Source organism: Macaca nemestrina, chromosome 13, assembly GCF_043159975.1.
Source record: "Macaca nemestrina isolate mMacNem1 chromosome 13, mMacNem.hap1, whole genome shotgun sequence".
Taxonomy (NCBI): Eukaryota; Metazoa; Chordata; class Mammalia; order Primates; family Cercopithecidae; genus Macaca; species Macaca nemestrina.
This window is the reverse complement of record NC_092137.1, coordinates 752,762-763,732: the sequence shown is the minus strand read 5'-3', so window position 1 is coordinate 763,732 and position 10,971 is coordinate 752,762.

Sequence of the window (10,971 nt, the reverse complement as noted above, 5' to 3'; positions counted from 1 at the left end):
CGTTTTCTGATCTCCAAAATGAGGGCCGAGAGGAGTTAGGCAGCATGTCAGCGCTAGGTGGCGCCCGAGGATTTTTTTTTAACAAATGATCCCAAATGTTCTGGAATCCGCGGCTCTTCCCGCCCAAAGCGCCGCTGCGTCCCAGGGCGGTTCCCACACCGCGTGCCGGGGCGCGTCTTCCCTCCCGCGGGCGTCGCAGCGGTGCGAGCAGGTGGGTGCGGGTGGCCTGTGTTCGTCTTTCCCAGCTTTGTGGAGGTGTGGCTGGGCCTGTGGGAACACGGACACCCTCCCTATCGCGCTGAGGGGCCCGGGGACGGTCCCCGTGTCCCTGGAGCTGACGGAGCCGCCATGCGCGGCCGAGGGCTCTGCGGATTCACCCTGTTCCAGGCGGCGCCGACCCCCCTCGCGTCGCGTGTGCCGTTTCGTCACAGGTCGGGCCGGGCGCGGAAACACCCGCCTCCCTAGGCCTGAGGGAGCCTGAGCCTCCGGGCCCGCCAAGGAAATGTCCCATGTGGAGACACGAGGCTGCTGTGGACGCGCCTCCTCCCTCCCCCGCGGCGCGGCGCTGTGGACTCGGTCCGGCTCCTCCGCAGCAACAAAATGGAGTCATCAGGCCACGCTGCTGCGATGGAAGCCAAGGCCCTGGCAGAGCCCGGGGCCGGCGGAGCCCGCGGCGTGTGGGCCCCGCTCCTCAGAGGGGCCGATGAGGGGCCGAACTCCCCGGGGTGGGCCGGGGCTGGGGGAACCGAGCATCGCAGCCCCGTGGACGGATCCGGGGTCAGGGCCTCGGCTGAACGGTGAATCCGGGCGCCTGGAGTAGCGCAGACACCGCGGGCCTGTGGGGTCGCTAGACCTTTAACGGCGTCCGGGGCCGGGGATCCTCACCTCACCTCCGGCTGCAGCGCCACCTGCGTCCCGGCCTCCGGGGTCACCATTTCCCTCCTGGGACGGCGCCATTTCTCAGCCTCCGCTCCAGCAGCCGGGGACGACCCGGAAAGTGGCAGCCAGTGGCCTCTGTCCTGGGCCACCTGGGGCCGGGCTTGTCACCTCGCATTCCAGAAAACACAGAGCCCTGTGCCCCGGGGCACTTTCTCTAAAAACGCAGTGGGCCACGCCTCACTGAGTAATCCATGCTTCTTCATTTTAACAAGACGGATCATCTGTACACCAGCCAGACCTCACTCCAACCCTAAAAGTAACCGTAACTGTAAAAAACATCCCACAAAGCTAGATGTGAAAACTGGTATGAGCTGTTAAAACATGCATAATTTTATTTGGCTTATTTGCTAAATACATTTGTATGTGTTGCATAATATGCTCAATGTTATACAAATATGCTTACTGAGTAGAAAGGAAATGTCATATGCGAAGGCCAAATCAATGGGGGACATGAGGTATTATTGTCTATCTTAATTTTTTAAGCAAAATATATTCACCTGCAGCTAAAATTTTCATTTTAAAAAAGTAGATACCATCAATAAGAGGATTATAAAGCTCTTTTGACTCATTAGTAATGAAAAGCAACCTCGCCATGTAAAAGGAATTTTCGCCATTGTGAAATAACGCAATATATATGTAAAGTTGTGATTTTTTAACCAACTTTCCTACAATAGCATATTTGATGTGTCAATGATAGATATTTAAGGTAGCAGAATTAAAATATTAGTAATATGGACAAAATCATACTTAAAATCTTAATGTTTTAAGACATTTTTCATCAAAATAGGTAACCCCAGTACTTCGCAATTGTAAACAATGAGGTGTATAGTATGTACTTTATTATTATTGTAATAAACATTAGCTAAAAGATAAACCTTACTTATCTTCCCACCTAAATATATTACTCATGAATTGAACTTTCAACCAAGGGTGGCAGAAAATAAAACAGGAGAGGCGAATGTTAGCTTCCTGCAATCCCGTGTGTGTGAGAAATGTGCGTCTAGCAGCAGGCTGTCATTACTGCTTAATGAAGGCTGATATAAACCTCACCCGCATGCCTGCCGGAAACAGATTCATTCACACGACGCTCCAGCCTGGGACCAAGGCATGCAGTGCACAAGCAGCAAGGTTGGGAAATGTTCCTGGAAGCAAAAGTCTAAAAACCTGGGCACAAAATGGATGGGATATTCAGGTTTGTCACGCGCAACTCAAAGGAGTTAAAATAAGCGACGTGAATTGACTTACTGAAAAATTCAGCGTGGTGTGTAATGAGGAAGATGATGTCAGTAGGAAAACACAGAGACCTGAGCAGTTGTAGGGATGAACGAAAAATAGGCCCCAGTGTAAGTCGCCCGAGTCCCTGTGCTCCTAGCTGTGGACTTCTGCCCTTCCCCTCCCTTCTTCTGTCTCTCAGGCCTTGGTCTCTCACCTGTAACAAGAACTTTCAGTCAACTTCCAATCAAAGGCACCTAAATCACAGTCACTGAAGCAAGGACAAAGTGCCTGAGTCATACATGAAAGGAGTGGCAGGAATCTTGGCTAAGGAAGAGTCACTTCGAATTAATACAGAAATGCACATAAATGTAAACACATAGGTGGGTACAATGGCTTACACCTGTAATCCCAGTACTTTGGGAGGCCAAGGTGGGCAGATCAGTTGAGGTCAGGCATTCGAGACCAGCCTCGTCAATGTCATAAAACCCTGTCTCTACTAAAAATATACACGAAAAATTAGCTGGGCATGGTGGCACATGCCTGTAATCCCAGCCACTCGGGAGGCTGAGGCGGGAGAATTGCTTGAACCCAGGAAGCAGAGGTTGCACTGAGCCAAGATGGCGCCGCTGCACTCTAGTCTTGGTGACAGAGTGAGACTCTGTCTCAAAATAAATAAATACACATAGATATCCATGCAGATGGTCAGAGTGCCTGCTATTATCCCTGAGGGCCAAGAGGCTCAAGTCTCCCTGTGATGTCTGCTGAGTCTCCCAGGCGCATGCCTGTGTCTGTTGCTTCCCCACCCAGCTGCCGACCCTCAGGTGCTTTTCTGCACCATGTGCTGTGAGAAGCTGGGGCACTGGGGGTCAGGACCAGACCCATCCATGTTCCTAGGCCTCCCCGGAGCACCCAGCACCCTGCGTTGATGATAAGGAATACCTGCATCTGCACATTTCTATAACTTGATGATGTTCTTCTGTATCTGACAATGTCATTAGCAGCTATCCCTTCAAATGTGAACTCACTCAATTCAGTAATTACAGAGGAAGAAAACTGAGTCGAGACCGTGATGGGACTGGTGGGTGAAGAGCCAACTGACAGCACTGTCTGTGGGCACCAGGCCCTTAGGCCCCTCAGACACTCCGCTTGGATTCACTCATTTATTCCATCAATAAATGCTGACTGACATTTTATTTTTCTTACCTCTGTTTTTCTTACCACCTCTTATGTGTGTGGTAAGAGAAAGAGAGGTAAGAAAAATAAAAATGTTTTCCTCCCTTGGGAGCAGAGCTTCTCTAAGAAGGAATTAAATGATAAAAACACACAAACACAATGAAGCAGGGTAGCTGCAGATTGTGACAGCTCTCTAAGAAATAAACCAGTACCATGATGGAGCAGGGTGGTGATCCTTGAGATGGGATCAAGGACAAAAAGGAAGCCGTGGGACAACTAAGTGGAAAACAGTCCAGGCCAAAGGAAGCCAAGGGAGAGCAACATCCCCACCACAGCGGGGGGGTATCAGAGATGCTGGAGAGGGAGCATCACATCATCATGTAGGTTTCTTAGGAAACGGAAGGACATTGGATTATATAGCTCAAGAGAATTGGAGAAAACTTAGAGGGTTTCAGTAGGGACAGGACATGATTACATTTAATTAAAAAATGCCACTCTGGCTTGTATCAGGCACAGATTGCAGAGACCTAGTGCAGGACCAGAGGTGACAGATGGGGTAAGGTGCACCGGTTATGTGGATGGTAATGTACAGTATTAAAATGTGTGTAGTAGAAAAGAAGAAAGGCCAATAATTAATTATTGTCATCTCAAGAAGTTAGAAAAAGAGCAACAAGTGAGCGTCAAGAAGGAAAGAGTTGTAAAGATTAGAGTTTCAATTAGCAAAATAGAAAACATCATAAAATAGAAAACCTGAAGACGTGACTAGTCATTTGAAAACACTAATAAAATTGGCAAATCTCTACAAGGAATTGTAAAAAATTTTACTTCATCATGAGGATATCAAGAATAAAAGTGTGACTAACATTATAGACTGCAGAGTTAACAAAATAAAATATTTAACAAATTATTAAAAAACATAACTTACTAAAATAAACTGAATATATTTCCCCAGTAACTGTTAAAATAGAACTTACTGCCAAAAACTTCCCCCCAAAACTGCACTTTAGTACTTCAAATTACCTTTAGACAGTGTTTAGATGCATGCCAGTTTCAATAATGGTTACTTAAAAAATAAAAAGTTAACAAATAGAAAGGGAAAATGTGAACTAAATCACTCAATCTAATAGGAGTCAAGAGAGTAGAATATGGAACACTATTAACAAATTTGGTAAATATAAAACATAAAATAAGCCACTAAACATCAACTAAATTATATCTCCCATCAAAATGAAAATAAATGGACAAAAAATGTTAAAATCAAAATTGAATTGATTGTTAAATTGAAAATAAAAAATATGGATAGTCAAATCTGCTTACAAAAGACTCATCAAAAACTTCAAAACATAGACATTTTGAAAGTATTACTTTATATTTGTTTTTACAATGACTTTTAAAAGTTTGGGATTAGCTATACTTTGATATGTTGATGTAATTCATGTAAAACTTTTTTTTTCATTTTTTTCTCATAAAATTGGACAGGTCCATAAAACTATTGACCCTGCTAATATTTCAAATTGCTGATTTAATTAGTTTAGTGGCATAAACCTTTAGTTATATACTTAAGGGTTTGTTTTAGCCCTTTAATAATGAGCTCCATTAGGAGCACCTGTGGTTATAAATTGTCATCTATATACTGCTTTAACTATATTCCCCAAACTTAATGTATATTATTTTCATTATTATTCATCTCTCTATATTTCATAATTTTCATTTGATATTTCTTTTATTCAGAGTGAAATGTAGATTTAGTTTATTTTATAAATGTATGCTGTTCTATGTTAAAATAACTTTTTTTATCTTTATCTAACTTAATGCTACCTCTATCAAGGAAGTTTTATGTCTTACACTAACTTTTTGTAATGACATCAATTTGTTCTCTGGCCTGATACATGGTTGATACTGGAATGTTTCACTTGTACTTGAAGAAAACATGCATTTCCCAGGTCTTTGATGTGAAACTGTACATCTGTTAGATCAAGATTGTTAACTTTGTTGCTCAATCATCTGTAGCAAAATATAAACACAACACACACACAAGTAAACAAAACATATTAAGACAAATTTATGATAATTTCAAAAAGGAAGAGTTTCAATATTACAACATTACTGTCATAAAAGTTAATATTAAACTAAATATCAAAACCCTAAGATCTTCCTAATAAATATAATAAAAAGAGCATTTCAATAAATTAAAAACTCATTTCTGATTTAAATAGTTAACCTTTAGGAAACCAAGAAAAGTAAACATTTAGAAAATTGATGAAGGTTATTTACCAGAAAATAGAGCAAACAGTATACTTAATTAGAAGAGAACCAAAGATGATGACAAATAGCATTTTTATTCAACATTGTTATTGAAGTCATAATGCATGCTGTAAACCAAAAAGATAAAAGCTGTAAGAATTCAAAAAATAATCCCTGTTACTATTGACAGATGATGTTTGTCCACTCAGTTTAACTGAGAGAATATAATAAAGAAAATTATCACTTTGTATTGAACAAAATTAAATAAGAAAGGACTCATATACAATATCCATGAATAGAAACGTGTATTATCATAAAGATGTCATCTGTCCTCTAAAAAATTCTTATATTCTGTGTAATTCCAGTAAAAATCTTGACAGGGTTTTATATAAACTTTGAAAATAGTATTCCAAAATACATGTAAACAAGGTAATTTTGAAAAAAAATCACATGATGGTGACTTTTCTTACTAGGTGTCATGATATATTACAAAACTTTAGTGATTCCATATTCTCTAAAAATAAGTAGCTTCTGGAATGTATAAGGAAAGGCTAGAAGAAAATACAAAAAAGTAGAAAAAGAATTGAATGTGTTCATAACTGGAGACATTTAGAAGCATCTAGAATCAATCCCAAAGGAACAGCAACATTGGCAGTATTGCAATTCCTGGAATTTATTGTGAAATGAAATATTTATGAAGTTTGACCAAAATTATCTCAATACTTAAGACTTTTCTATGTGCTGGTATATCTTTTGTTTCATGTAAATAATTAAAATTAAATTAATGAAATGTCTGTTAGAGTCCTGGTGGAGGACTGACAGATCTGGGAGCACCTTTCAGCAAACGTGACTGTGCAAAGATCATCAGTGAATTTGCAGAAAGCATTGAGTACTCTGTGAAAGTTAATGCTTAACAATAGAAACTGTGAAGTAGCTACCCATTACTGTGATGGACTGATATTTAGTATGCATTTAACTTTTTTTCAAAAATTATGTCAATATAATTAAAAATATTAATCTACTACTTTGCCCTTTTTGTTCTATATTGCTTATTAATTAAACAAGTAATTTAAAGACATAATTATACAAAGTCCAATGAAAGAAAATCTTTGCTGGGTGCATTTCTTTTCTGACCGTTATTATTTGTTATATTTCCTGACTACTATGGAAAGTAGCTTTTTGTATGAAGGAGGAGTGTGTTAAAAATCATCTACTCTTAGTACCAAATAAATATCCTCAGCCACTAGTCCAAAGGCCTTACAGTGTTATTTGATACAAATTTCAAATGACATAATAGTTTGTAAAAATTTTTTAAAAGCATAAATGGAAGGTAAACAACTTTTAAGGGAAGTTTACCTTTAAGGGGAGCAGAGAAGCAGGTTATTAGGTCTACAGAAAAATGATCAACATAGATAGATAGATAGATAGATAGATAGATAGATAGATAGATAGATAGACAGAGATGATAGATGGTAGCTGGTAGATATAGAGATAGATTATAGATACATGATAGATAAATAGATAATATATAGATGGAAAAATGATAGATAAGTAGATGACAGATGAATAGGTTGATCAGTTGCAGATGGTAGATGGATAATATATGATAAAGATAATAAATGGTGAATAGATTATAGAATAGATAGATGACAGATGGTAGAGAGATGATAGATTATAGATCGTAAGTAGATGATAGAATAGATGAATGAGATAGATGATACATAGGTGATAGATGTTAGATGACAGACAGTTAATAAATATATAATAGATGATAGATGATAGAATTGGTATACTTGATAGATAAATATATAGATGATAGACAATGATAGATAGCTGGATCATAGATAGAGAGATCAAAGGCAAAATATATATTGCCTAGTTCCTGGAAGTTTAAAGTTTGTTACAAATTAAAGCATGAACAATTAATTACATTTAAAATATTTTTACTTTAAGGTATAAGATAATTAGTAAATATTCCATTTTATAAATCTCTATATGTAAGTTCATATTCACGTTTTCTTCCTGAAAGTCCTCTTAGGAATGTTATGCTATAAATAATGGTACACTCCTACTGTAGACTATTTTGCAGTAAGTAAAAAAGGATACTATAGATCTTTATTTTCTGATATGTGAAAGTGTTCACACTACACAAATTCCAACAGCTTTGAAATTATGTGATTTTTATAGCTTGGGAGATCTGAATTATTTTAAATTCTGCATATAAATTAGAACTTTTAAAATATATTTTTATCTTACTATTTCACATTTGGTTAATTCAAATTCATGTATTATAATTGCGCTGTGGTTTCAAATCCTTTTGAATCATCTATTTTTATGCCCCCCTAACTTGGGCAGCTTGATGGCTTGTTCTGGTGAAGTGAAGAATCGGAACGTCCCCAGCAGAGGAGCTGTGGCTGTCCCTTGCGCCTGTGTCAGCGTTCTATGTGTTTGATACATGAACGTCATCCCACTTCTTCCATTGTGAACTTTGGTGTCCCCGCGCCGTCTAGTTCCTGCCAACTTCCAATTTGGGGGTCTGTAACCTCAGGGCAACATGGGCGTCAGGGTCTCTGTGGGATCTTTAGATACTGGTGTTTCTCAGCTGCCCAGGGCCGTTCTGACAACCCGCTGTGCCCTGTTCCGGTGACGCTGCCTGCTACGTTTCCTTCAGTGATGGAAAAGCTACCTCGCTGGAGTCCCAACAAGCCTGCTTGGGGACTTGTGTTCTGATTTCAAAAAGGAACAAACCTGCGCTGCCAAACACAGTCAAGGCTCAGCTTCTTCCTGCTCAACAACAACAAATCCCTGGGGACACAGAGGAGACACACAGCAAGGTTGAGTCACTTGTTCGGCACAGAGCAACCTGATTTAAACAACACCTTTTACTCATCTTTTAATTGTTCATTTATTTAGGAAATAGTTATTGCATGTCTCCTATATGGAAAAAATGAAAGATAGTTACATAAAAAATTTAATCTCATGTTTAATTGGATTCATTGGAACCTCCAGAATCGTGTTTTAAAAATAGTTGTGGTTGTAGGAATTACTTGCTTATGGCACTGACCCCTGTGAGTGGACTGTTTCAGAAAGTGTTTATTTGTGGGTCGAGATGCCCATCAAGAAGGGTCCTGGCAGGTAATGGGCAGTAAGACCGGCAAGTGTGACCGGCCCAGCTGTGTGCCCTGGCCCAGCATTTTGTAATTCGGTTTCTGTTTTGTATATTTGGACTTCATTCTTGTTGGTTGTGTCGCACATCATTTTCTCTAAAATTACTTGTTAGGGAAAAACTATGCAAATGATCTGGCCATCATTAATTACCAGAGCAACACCTGGTCTCACTGCATCAAATCGGCTGAGACTCTATTGGAAATAAATGGAATAACTTACACAGCCCTGCTTTGAGCGGGAGGGTACCCAGCATTCCACACATGGTGCTCAGCTAGCCTGTGAGTGGCAGGTGACACCCCAGCACCTGTTCCTTGATGCCTACAGACATCACTTTCTCAGTCCTGTGTTTTCTTAAGCCTTCACAGGAAGTGTCAAATATAACAAGGTTTGTTCAACCAGGAATTTAAAACTCGAGAATAAAGCCTTCATTATCTTAGTTAATAATTTGAGTAATGATAATAATAGCATTTACATACTCTGTGCTTACCTAGAAAATACAATAGTAATTTGCTTTATTTGGTAATCATTAATAATTTATTTCTGAGCATGATATAAACTTTATATGTTAGAAAGTTGGTCAAGTATAATTAATACAAACAGGAGAATTTAAAACACAAGGGAATCACAAAAAGAAATTCCATCAGGAAGTTACATTATGTTTACTGTTGGTGTTGTGAATTTTCCTAGTACCCCCTGGCGGACCTGGCCTCCTGGTGGAGTTGGAAGGAACATGACCACTGCCTGCGGCTGTTCTCTTATTTTGGGTTGATGACAAAAGGAGTTGGGTTATTTCATTCCAGCAAGATCAGGAGGGGCGTCTTCTGAGCAGCATATGCCGCCACGCACAGAGGGTGAGGAGAAAGTGATGGAGATCATAGCTTCGCCCGTGGAGAGTGAGTTCCCACTGTAAAAAGCTTTCATGCTGGATTCCACACCCTCACCACAGGATCAGAGCCCATCAGGGACTGTGTCCAGTGTTTCCTGAAAGGCTGTCTATCTTCCAGCGTGTTCTGAGACTCTCTCCTTGGTGGGTCGCTTTTCCTGGTGAGCCTCAGTTTTTTTACCTGCAGAATTAGAATTGTAATTAGAATTGTGTTGAGGCAACATTGAGGTACGATCCCACTTCTTATTTTATTGAAGTCCTTTGTTCGTGCCTTTGCTGCAGGCTGCACAAAGAAAGACGGGATCAAGGAAACGAAGGCTGCAGACTCCCCTCCGTGAGCAGCACGAGCTCTCCTCACGCACCTGCATCCAGCACCTCACTTCGTGTTTCACCAATAGCTGCATTAGTCCCACCGCTGAGTCAGGAGGTTTAAACCAGTGTAGAATCAGCAAGGAGGAGACCTGGCTCGTGGAGACCTGGCTCATGGACGTGCTGCAGTTCTGTAGAAATGTGGACAGAGACGCAGGTGGCAGGAGGTCTGTATCTTAATTTAGTCAGTGCTAACTGACTCCATGCAGGACAGTGTCCCACTTAATCTTAATATAATTAGAGCTGAAAAGCAACAAAATTTTGGTGTGACAATCAAATTTTAAACCGTCAAATCTTGGAATCACTGGTGAGCAGTCACTGTGCACCCCCAAGATGGGGCTACAGGGCTGAGCATCCCCGAGGTCCCTGTAGAGACGACTGTGATGGCAGCCGCTGGCCCAGGTGACACCGCTGGCCGGGCTGTCTCCCTCCTGAGGCTCAGGGCAGTGGAGGGACAGAGGCACAAAGATGCTGACCCAGCCTTGATGGGACCACTCGGAAGGCCCCCAACACCCAGACGCCCTGGTGCAGGTCTCCAGTAAAACCCCTGGGCCTCTGTCTCAGCCTCTCTCCAGGGGAAGCTGGTCTTCAACACGTGGCATTTGTTTCATTCTGGGACACAGTAGACACGTATTTACAGAAATTCACAAACCTCTCTCAGCTTACTCATAGAGACCCACATGTGCTGCCCAGAAAGGCAACATACACGTTTATGTGCACACACACACAAATACACACACACAAGTGTGTCTTAGTGCCTTGGCCCTGGGGAGTATTAACAAAAAATATAAGATACATACACACATACTTGCATGCACACACATGTATATGTTTATATACATTAGCCAATTCTCATTGCTATGGACTCACGGCTGCTGGTGGCTACCTCACCCTTGAATTCCGACAGGTGTTTCCAGAGCAGAAAAGTCACATGAAGCCAGGCGAGGTCCCTCCATAGAAGGCTGCCTGCTTGGCGTCTC